Here is a 12,237-nt window from a genome sequence, read left to right on the forward strand (position 1 = left end):
TTGGAAAAACCTGAAAAAACTAAAATGTTGTAAATCGAATGCAGAAGCAGTATCACCCAGTGATCTGAACAGTTGATTGCTGTATAAGTTATTAAAGGAGACAAGGCCCTTTTCTTTCCATTTGGTATAGGTCGAGTCAGAGGTGGAGGGTAGAAACAGGTGATTGTTACAGATAGGGGTAAGGACCGAGGGAGATTTCAAATCAAAATGTAGTCTGAATTGGTTCCAGATCTTTAAAGAGGAGAGAACTACAGGGTTATTGGTGAACTGAGAGTAGCGTGTTGGTAATGGGGCAAAAAGTAGTGCGGGAAGAGAGGATGTGGTGCAGGAGTGAGATTCCATATTACACCAATTTATATCAGGAGAGTGGCACCATTTTTTGATCATTTGCAGGTTTGCAGCCCAATAATAAAATAACATATTTGGTAACGCAAAGCCACCATCTTGTTTGGGTCTTTGGAGAGTTATTTTTGAGATCCTCGGTATCTTACCGGCCCAAATGAAGGATAGTAAGGTTGAGTCCAGAGACTTAAAAAAGGATTTGGGCAAAAAGAGAGGGAGAGTCTGGAAAAGAAAAAGAAGACGTGGTAAAATGTTCATTTTGACTGTTTCAATTCGGCCCACCAGTGAGAGGGGCAGCTTATTCCACCTCTGAGCATCAATTTTAATTTGGTCAAGGAGTTTACCGTAGTTCTCCTTATGGATTGAGCTGAGAGATTGGGAGATGACAACACCTAAATATTTAAAGCTCTGAGAGAGGTGGAATGGTAGTGTACCAGGGAGGATGGATTTAGCTGGACTGTTAACAGGAAAACATACACTTTTTGGAATGTTCAGTTTGTAACCGGAAAATTCTCCATAGGTCTTTAATAGACTTAAAATGTTGTGCGCGCAATTGACTGGATCCTGGATAAATAAAAGTAAGTCATCAGCATACAGTGCTACTTTGTGTTCGATCCCTCCTCTAACAATACCTGAGAATAGCGTGGACCTTTCCAAGGCTATTGACAAAGGTTCAATAGCTAGTGCAAACAGTAAAGGTGATAAAGGACAGCCTTGTCGTGTGCCACGTGTAAGAGCAAAGGGAGGAGAGATATCTTTGTTGGTTTTAACGCTAGCTAAGGGGGCAGAATACAAAAGGCGAATCCAGGAGATAAATTTGTGACCAAAGCCGAATCGCTTTAAGATTGAGAATAAATATTGCCACTCGACACGGTCGAATGCCTTTTCCGCATCAAGCGATATTATTATCTCAGGTACATTGGAGGTTGAGGGAGACAGGACAACATTCAGAAGCCTGCGAACACTAGATGACAGCTGCCGGCCTGAGACAAAACCAGTTTGGTCCTGAGAAATAACACTAGGAAGGCATGGGTCAAGTCGGCTGGCCAGAACCTTTGCTAGTAACTTCACATCATTATTCAACAGACTAATAGGTCTGTAGCTACTACAGAGTTTTGGATCCTTGTCTTTCTTTAAGATAACAGAGATCAAAGCCTGGTTTAAAGTAGGGGGTAAAGTACCCAGTTCTAATGCGTGGTTAAAAACCTCTAAGAGTAAAGGGGCTAGTTGTAAGTGAAACTTTTTATAAAAAGCAGCAGGGAAACCATCGGGGCCAGGGGCTTTGTTACTCTGCATCTGTAAGATGCAGGATGTAATTTCAGACAAGGACAGAGGCATATCTAGTTGCTGGGCTGAAGCCGGAGTTATTGTTGGTATGTTCAAATTGTTAAGAAAAGAGTCCATAGCCTCAGAGTTGGGAGGGGGATGTGACTTGTACAGATCTGAGTAGTAAGAGGAAAATTCAAAGTTAATTTTGGCTGGGTCGGTGGTCAAATTATGGGATGAGTCGCATATTTGTGAGATTAAATGTGAGGCTTGTTGATGTTTTAATTGGGAGGATAAGAGACGGCTCGACCTGTCCCCATGCTCATAATAAGTAGCTCTGGTCTGTTGTAACTGATATTCTGCTCTGCCCGTTGTTAGTAGATCAAATTCAGTTTGTAACTGTAAACGTTTAGCTGTAAGGTCTGGACTTGATGAAACTGCCTGCCTTCTGTCCACATCTAGGATAGCATCCAGGAGATGTTGTTGTCTCTCTCTGCTGCTTTTTACCAGGTGTGCATTAAACGAAATAATACGTCCACGAATAAAAGCTTTAAATGTTTCCCATAAGAGGGACGGTGATACATGATCACACCTGTTTGTTTCTAAAAAAAAGTTTATGTTATCTTTAACGTAGTCGCAGAACTCTGTATTGGACAATAGTCCTGGGTTTAATTTCCATCCCCCCTGATGTCGTTGGGAGCGGGAAGGAAGGCTGAGATCCAGTATGTGTGGGGCATGGTCCGAGATTACAATGGCAGAATAATCTGATGACTTAACGAAGGGCAAAAGGGCTTTATCAATGAAAAAATAATCGATGCGTGAAAATGCATTGTGCAGAAAAGTAGGAAAAGTCTTTTGTAGTAGGGTGCAGAAAACGCCATGGATCAATACAGCCTAAATGCGACATGAGGTCAGAGAGAGTTCTAGCCATAGCTGATGGAGTTAAAGATTTGGGGTTAGAACGGTCGACACGTGGGCTGACCACGCAATTGTGGTCGCCACCAAGTATTAGATGATGAGTATCCAAGTTTGGCAGCCGCGAAATCAGGGTTGACACAAAGCTAGGATTGTCACAGTTTGGTGCATATACGTTAACCAGTACGACTGGAGTTTGATGTAGGATGCCTGAGACTATGACGTAGCGACCACCAGGGTCGGAAAATTGTTGATCTGAGATGAATTTGAGACGTTGGACGGGCCAGCTTTAGTCCACTCCTCAGCGCTGTGTGTTTACGTTTTAGACATTTACTGTAGGCCTACATCTTGGTTTAGCTTTTTTGTTCTTGTTTCCTACAGTACTTCTGTATGTTTTGTATTACTGGTAGTCTAATTTAGGGATGGGACGATATGAAAATTTCATATCACGATTATTGTGACAAAAGATTTACGATATTATCACGATAATCAAAATCCATTATCCTGGAGCAGAACATTTGCCAAAAAATAGCAGATCTACAAGCTCACAACGCGTCACGTTTGTGACGCGTTGTGAGCTTGTAGATCGGCTATTTTTTGGCGAAGACATTTGATAAGAGTGATAAAATTACTGTATCAAGTACGTATATTATAAGTACCTTTTGCCAACAGAAGGTTTAAGTGGTACAGGATATGCAGCTCGGCAAATAAAAGGTGAATTGATCCCAGTGCATGACAGAGGACGATATCACGATAAATTAAATCTCCACGATACGATTATCGTTAGTGTTTTTTATCACGATAAACGATAATATCGTGTATCGTCCCATCCCTAGTCTAATTCTGGTAGTTTGTTGTTTCCCCTGTGCTTCTTATTTTGTCGTATTGTTCCTAGTGTTTTCTGTTTTCATTAGTTATCTGTACCTGTCTTGTCTAACCAGTCGTGTGATTTGCCAATGTTTCCACATGTCTCCCAGCCTATCCCAGTGTTGATTGTCAGTTGAGTTCTCCTGTGTCTATATAGTCCTTGTCCTCCTTATACTCTCCCCTGTTTTGTTAGTTTGTGTGAGATGTTCGTTTGTGAGTTCGGGGAGTGTGTCGATATTAGGACATAGCATCTGTTCGACGGTCCATTCTTTTGGCGGGAGCTTTTCGCCGTTACTACGTGTCATCTTTTCGACACCCAAACCTAATCCTAATCCTCACGCGGGTGAATGTTAACCTCTATGCCTAAACCTAACCTCAGTAACCGTGACGCGGGTGAGTAGCTAACCTGCCGATGCTGTTTGTAAAAAGAATGACACATCGAAAGAGCGAGATTTCCCCGTTAGTGTGAGCTTGTGTTTTGGTCTCATGCCTTCTGTTTAGCCTATTACCAGTTTGTCATGAGTTCGACTGCTTGCCTATTTTTCTTTTATTTTTTATTTTTTGAACAACCTTTGTTGTTCAAATAAATAATCATTTAAGTTGAACCATTTGCCCCCCCAACAAAACATGATGATCAGGTATTATGACCTTTTGACTCAGAGGCTTTCAGCTTTCAGGAAGAAACACATAATACATATATATACACATATAATCACAGCCTATAATAATGTCATAGTGTAGGAAAGAGGGGGCGGGCACGATTGTCTGACCCTTGGCGTAAGGGAGGCCTAGTGTTTCAGACTCTGAAAAACCCCTGCTGTATTTGATTTGAATGTTATCGGACTTGTCTTGTTAAGGGCACGCATCAAGAAGGTTTTGGTCGCATATATTTTCCACTTCGCTCGCACACTAGGCTGTCAAGAAACTGTGTAATAACAAATACATTGGAAATAGACTTCGTAATCCTGCCAATCTCCATGCAAAACATTTCTGGAATTCAAAACTGGAAACTATGGAAACTGAAAACCTGTAATAATAAATATTGTGTCACCAACAAAGTTTGAAATGTGTACACCTTGGCTTCAGAGACTCTGTAGTGGGAGAATTGCATTACCTCACCCTTTTACACTGAGCTAGATATGCATATACAATACTTTATCTTCAACCATGCCTACACATCACCATTGATGTGCTAAGGTGAGCTTTAAGTGTTAACAGTGCAGGGCTGTGATTGGCTTGCAGCATCAGTTGAGTTGTGTGGTTTGCCGTATGTGTTTTTGTTGGGAGAACACTGCAGTGAAATATAGACAAAATCTGCCCTGTCTGCTCCTTTGGTGACACACTGTAAAAACAAAAACAATTTGACATTAATATGATCAGACACATTCAACTTCACACTCCATGTTATTGAGTACACCTGCTTCTGGTGACTGATATTGTCCCTCTAATGAATCCGACCTTCATTTTTCAATTAGTTATTTCATGCACAGATTTCATGGACTTCCTGCCGTTCCTGGTCTCCTTGATGCAACATTAAATTACAGAAAATATTAACAATAAAAAGGAAATCGACCTATTTGTTCGCTGGTGCTATGATAACTTTCTACTGCTTAATGTAGAAAAGACCAAAGAGCTTGTTGTTAACTTTTGTAAAAAGAAGGTACCTATCTCACCTGTCATCATCAAAGGGCAGGAGGTAGAAATAGTTCAGTCCTACAAGTATCTTGGTGTCCACTTGGACAGGACGCTGGACTGGAAGATGAACACAGATTCTGTGTTCAAGAAAGCTCAGTCTAGACTTTTCCACTTGAGAAAGCTCAGATCTTTTGAGATCAGTAGGCCACTCCTTCATGTATTCTACCAAGGTATCCTTGCTAGTGTCCTCTTTTATGCTGTGCTCTGCTCGGGGGGCAGCATCACGGTTGATGATAAAAACCGAATCAATAAATTGATTAAAAAGGCTGGCTCAGTGATTGGCCTCCCTCAGGATACTTTGGATATCATTATAGCCAAACGAATGAGGACCAAATTGAACACTATTCTTTCCTTCGAAGGCCATCCTCTCTATAAGGTATTTAAGGATCTGCGTAGCAAGTTTAGCAACAGGTTCTTGATGCCTATAATATCTACTGAGCGAATGAAGAAATCCTTTGTTCCTGCTGCTGTTAGATTCCTTAACGTTAAAGTACACCGCTAGCTTTTTTTTGGGAGGGTGTAATTTGTAAAGTCTGTCTGTATGTTTGTTATATGTTGTCATTTTGTGTATTTGTATTCGCTCTGGTGGCAAAACATGTTTCCCTTCGGGGACTAAGCAATAAACCCATACCATACCATACCATGAAATAACTAATACAAAATGAAGGTCATTCATTTTATCAATATCAGTCTCTGTGTGTTTTCAATGAGTATGATGTTGAATATGGACTTATATACAGTAGGATGGCGATGGCCAGTGGTGTGTCTGAACAAATCAATATGAAATACCAAAGTATTGAATCAAGCAACTTGCTGCACACAAAATTCAGATGGAAAAATATCCCAGAAGTCCTTTAAACTGAAGCTCCCCTTTAAGTAAAAATCACCCCCGTGTGAACTGAGCGGTGGTTCCCCCCCCCCCCCCCTCCCCTTCCCCCCTGTGTGTGTGTGTGTGTGTGTGTGTGTGTGTGTGTGTGTGTGTGCGTGTGTGTGTGTGTGTGTGTGTGTGTGCCTGGTCTGGCCTGGCCTGAACAACAGCGCCCCTCCCTTAACATGTGTGGTCAGAAAAGGTTACTGCAGGCTACAGACAGACAGACAGACAGACAGACAGACACGCAGACAGACAGACAGACAGACCCACACACACGGCCACGTATAGGAGCGTTGTGACCACCGCTCAAAAAGAATCTAGGACCACAATGTGTTTACTGTTTAGAGTTGTACATTATATTACTAAAGTGTGTGGCAGCGACTAATCTTTCATTCAGCACTGTTCAAATCCAGTTCTACGATCAGGATTTCTGAGCATCCGCCTCATATGAAACACTCTGACACAGCACCTGGTTTTGTATGGTGTCCATATCTGTGTCAAAACTTTGATGTGTATTTTATACCATGATGCTCTGTTTCATTTCTTAACCATGACACTTTAACCAGGCACACACAACTGTGATTTCATGCTATTTTTATATGCTGATATATGTTCGCCACCTGCACAAGAAGCATTTCTGCCTTCCGTAGTGCCATCTATCAACTGCTAATTATTTATCTTGCACCTGTGTTCTATGTTCCTTTCTTCCCTATTCCCTATTCTAACAACTCATGTACAGTAACTGCAATGTTGACAGCTCCCTCAAAAAAATATTTCATCCACTCTGTAATCTGTAATCTTGTGATGTGACAATAACTTGATTGTGAGTGAATATCCTGCACACTAAGGACTCACTTTTTGTTGCATGTAATTAACTAAAGAAAAGCTTTTTTCTTTTTGGTGAGTGCTGTATGTCCCTGAAGACATGCATGCAGGGCTAGCAGTAAATGAGAAATGTATTCTGTGGCATTGCAGCCACTATCCCTGACCAATCAATATCCATTTCAATGCAAATAGGTGTAATTAAAGCTGATTTCACAGACACAAAAGCTCTACAGGGTTCTTGTCAAACCTCACATTGAAATAATTGGTTTATTGCATATGATTTGTACTGAACAGTGTAATTTACAAGAGTGAGTTAACTGTAGGCCCACCCACAGTTAACCATGAAGAAATAAACAGCGTCTTAATGGGGGAGCGAACCCAAACACGTGGTGGTAGATTGTCAGACGGGGATGGATTTTCTTTTTCTTTTAAGTTCTGTTGGCAACAGAGATTTTGAGACTAGGCAACAGATCACAAACCCCACGAATAAAACAGGAATTGTGTAATACAAAGAATGAGTGTTAAAATAGCTTCTATTTCAGAGCACTTAGTGGGCTTACAGGGCACGACGAGCTGTTTTACTGTGTCTCCAAATGAAAAATAAAGTCAGAGCAGGTGCCCTGACTTTAAGAGTGCATTTGTGCAACGCACTGCACAAAATTGGACAGCAGCTCGACTTATGTCTTAAAGGGACATTATAGTCCGCTGGCAAGCTAGTGGAAAACTTTGCTCAGTCAATTGACATTTGGTGGGCAAAACTGAATACAAAGTGTCATGGTTTAGCTGTCTGAGTGTACTGTATGATTTCGAACTGGTGGCTCAGTCATTGGAGGTAACAAAACTGGGCCTTAATCTAAACATACTCCCTTGCACAAACTAATAACTTTAATCAACCACCCGACAACAGCAAATTCAAAGTGACTTGAGTTAGCAGATGCTTTCATGGAGCCATATAACCCAATAATTTGACCGAGCCCTTGGCAGCACATTCAATGGCAATGAAAGAAAGACTCCTCTTGTCGAGCAAACGGATCCCTGAGCATACAGAGGCATTCATATGGGACCCTCAAATATTAGCCAACCTCAACCTCTGTGCAATAGATTACTTGATCAAATTACACAAGAAATATGGCCTGTCCTGAGTTGAATTGTTTAACAAAAAACTAACAAAAAAAGCCTGATATAGAGCACTGTTTCTCAACCAGTGGTCCATGGACAACTGTGGCCCAATGTTTTAAAATGTAAAGAAATATATATTGTTAAATGTATCAAAAATATATTATAATAATAAACAATATTTCATCAGTCCATCAAATTTAAGAAAATTCTGAATGTGGGAATTGAAGTATCGACCGTCAATGGCTTTGATATACTTTATTGTGTGAGCTGTGAGGTATCGCAGCCCAAAAATAGTCAATCTATGCGTCTTTGTGCTGTCATCTGCTGTGCGTAGGCTATTTGATGGCAGGTGGGATTGGGTCCTTGAGAGGATTGTTCAATTTTGTTAATGGTCCAGACCTCAAAAAAGTTCAGAACCACTGATAGAGAGAAAGAAAGAAGGCGGTGCTGCTTTTTCATGCTGGAGAATGTTCTTGAACCAGGGCGGCGGTGAGTGGGGCTAAAACGACGAATGGCTGTAAAGGCCGATGCTGAAGATTAATCGTATCATGGGGCTGTGTCCAGGCTTTGCTGTCTGCCTGGCTATTTGGCTGCCGTCCGCGTTCCCAAGCTTGCAATCTGTCAGTCACAGGCAGGCAGAGGCTGAGCGCAGCTACCTTCCAGGTGCCACGCTGTGTTCCTCTGCCAGGGACTGACTTCATATCCTCCAATAACAACACTGTGTCTCGTTCACATGACAACTGGAGAAGCAGAGGCCGGGTTGCCGGATTCTGTGAGAAAGCAAGCAAGCAAGCAGGTCTACGAAAACATAACCTCGTGTCACCAGGCTATCTCGGAGGAAAGCCTGGTTTTCGTTTTGCAACGGGCCGTTTGATCCGGCCTAGGCGTAAACCACAAGCAGAAGAAGCGGCGTCGCGATCTTTCCGGACAAATTGTAGTCCTTTAAGGACTACAACATGACTTAGAGTGGTTTCCGCTCCGGACCGGATCAAACACCCGAAAAGTTAAGGGATCCCAGGCTAATGAAAACCAGTAAGACTCCCTAAATCGGGAGATAAGCAACCGCCAGGTCGCATACACAAACTTTGGAAGGCAATGGTAGCCAATTAGGAGGGAATATGGGAAATGGGACAGATCCATGTTGATGAGTTGACTTTAGAGATACTGTGTACCGCTTTGCATGATTTTAGGCCAAAATCTGTAGCAGTGTCCAAAAATGTGTTTTTCAAAAATCGGCCAGATGGTGGCACTAGATGGGACCGATGCATGTTGATGACATGACTGTAGAAATACTGTATACCGGTTTGTGTGATTTTAGGGCAAAATCTGTTGGAGCAGTGTCCAAAAATGTGTCTTGCAAGAATCGGCCTCATGGTGGCGCTAGAAGAGGGCCATGTGAGAAATGAGGGGGTTGTGGTTTGGCAGCCAATGAGTGTGTGTGCAAAGTTTGGCATGGATCGGGGCAACGGTGGTGGAGATATGAGTAGGGGAAAAGTGTGACGTGATGGACAGACTGACTGACAGCCGGTGGAGGTTTTAAGCGACTGTACAGTACTGTAGGTCACATGCAGGGCCGGACTTACCATTGGGCAAGGGTGGGCACGTGCCCAGGGGCCTCAGGGGGGTGGGGGGCCTCCAAATAAACTTTCTTTTTTTTTTTTTTTTTTTAATATTTTTTGGACCCCAAAAAATGTAGTAGGCATGATCGCGACATTCCATGTTTAACCCCCATACCAACCCCATCTTTCAAACATGGCAGCCATGTTTGTTTACATTTCAAGAAAACATAATGGCTGCTAGCTCATGAATGCCTGAACGGATTTCCATTCGGATTTTTTTGTTTGAAAGCTGTGAACAGTGTGCACACATGTGGTGCATGATCTAGGCATGGGCGTGCATGATCCGTGCACTATTAATTACATGGAAGTCTATGGAGAGGGAGGCGGTGTGGAACTTGGAAGCCATTTTGAAAAGACCCTGAATGAGTTAATGATGAAGTTTTAAAGTATTGCTATCCAAATAAAGTGATATTTGTGTTTAGTTACTGTACATTTTGTTTTATTATGGTAATAACATTGAGAGCTTCTGCTCTGCTGGCCGCACTGCAAGTAGTTGCTCTGAAAGATTAGTGCAGTCTAAAGCCCGCCCACTCTATGTATCCGGTACTTCGCGTGCATGGTACGTGTGCGGTACTTCGCGTGCGCACAAGGGCCTCTTTATTTCCCCTTGCCCAGGGGCCTCATGTCATATAAATCCGGCACTGGTCACATGAGACCTTTAAGCCTATATATACATCGGCTATTTGAAACCACAACACGTCATATCTTCTATTTTCAAACCAAATGTGGAATACTTTTTTTAAATAATTCAAAACAAACAAAAATCTTGTATGGGGGTCTCTGGCACAAAATATTTTCAGATGGGGGTCCGTGGCGTGGACAAATACATATTCCTTGTCCTTGACATGAAAATGTTTGAGAACCACTGGTTTAAACAACATTAGAAAACACGCCCACAATAAGCAACTACACTTTAGAAACAATATTTACAAGCGACCTTTACAGAAACAAGCCCAAAGTCGCAGACCTGGCAACACTGAGCAGAGGGTGCAGGAGGACTCAGGAGGAACGGAGGGTTCAGGTTCAGACCACGGTGAATAGAGGGGGGGGGGGGGATTGGGCCCGTTGTGGTAAATAGAAAATACAGCTGCGGTCGAAGTCAACTGGGGCTACGACGTCTGAGTGAGGAGTGAAGAAAACACGGCTACCAAAATAGCCAGTGAAGAGTATCATGACTGTGTGTGTGTGTGTGTGTGTGTGTGTGTGTGTGTGTGTGTGTGTGTGTGTGTGTGTGTGTGTGTGTGCGCGCGCATGCACACCACACACTGTGGTACACAGTGATGCATGGACGCATGCTTATACCGTATGCATTCTCTCTCTCACACACACACACACACACACACACACACACACACCCACACACACACACACACACACACACACTCAAATACTGTACACACACACACACACACGCACGCACGCATGCACACACACACACACATTATTCATGACATATGCACATACAGTACGCACGCACGTGCGTGTAGCTCTAGCTCCGTATCTCCTGAGCTTCGTGCTGATAGCGCGCTGCCTGTTTCACACTCCTGCAGGGAGCTGAAGCCACAACGTGCACACAGCACCATACAGCAGGTCTGCCTGCCGGCGAGCAGCAGCCATGGGCACCAGTCCAACACTATTCCTCCACAAGCCTCTCTCTCTGGAGAACACGAGCCGATGTAGACTTCACACACTGATCCCATGATCCTTTGACATTCTCTGTGTCCCCATTTTAAAACATTTCTTTCCTACTAAGATTATCTCTGCTTTCTCGTTGTTCCTTTGTCATTCTCCTTCAATGCAGGACATGATCTGTTTTGAAAAAAGCCAACAGGATTCCACCAGTCATTTTCTTTTCATAGCTTTGAGTCGGGAGAGTCCCTTTGGCCAATTAGCCCAGCCAGGCCCGGTCCACGGCACTAAGGGACAAGTTAACCACTTGAGCCTTTGCAATGTGGCCCTTTGTGAGCTTGTAGACCTGCCTATGTTTAACAAACCTTGAACGTTTTTGACAAAAGATTTTGATAAAAAAAAAAAAAAAAAATGGGGATACCAGAGTTAATGTGGTTAAAACAGATTTGCGGCTTTGAGAGGCAAATCCACCCTCATGTCTTATCTCGTATTCTCGTTCTCTTGGGTTTTGTCCACCATACGACATGGCCAAAAGTCTTTATTGCCAGATAGTGGCAGGCAGGGCCCAAGCTGCTTTCATGAAGAACTGGTAGGACGTTGCCTGCCATGGCCCACTGTGAGGAATTGGGGCACAAGTTCAAAGTGGAGGCACAATGCTTGCCATGACTGCCTCATTTTTCCATGCCAGACTGACTCAATTCAGACACACAATAGCCGGTTGTCATCGTTTGCTGGCGTGTGAGAAGAGCAATGCTGTATGCTCAATATCAGAAGCCAGGCTGGGGGGCCTTCACTGATGTGGTTAGAATTGGTAAACGTGATGAAGAATAATGTTTCTCATCATGTCCCTACCCCCTCCCATCCCTAATTGGCCAAACATGATTAAAAACTGATTTTGGATCCTGGGAAATATATTTTCAGACTTCGTTTTGTCCACTTGAAATACTTTTGCCCATGCAAAAATGTTGTATATATCATCACTGTCTGGTGTGTCCAAAACGGTAGCTTTTCAGGAAATGGAAATAATAACCTGTTTTCCAATGGATCTAATGTAGTTATTATTTAGTCCCGAGCTCTTGTATTACTTTT

The sequence above is a fragment of the Nannobrachium achirus genome (genome assembly GCF_963921795.1).
Source record: "Nannobrachium achirus genome assembly, chromosome: 18".
Taxonomy (NCBI): Eukaryota; Metazoa; Chordata; class Actinopteri; order Myctophiformes; family Myctophidae; genus Nannobrachium; species Nannobrachium achirus.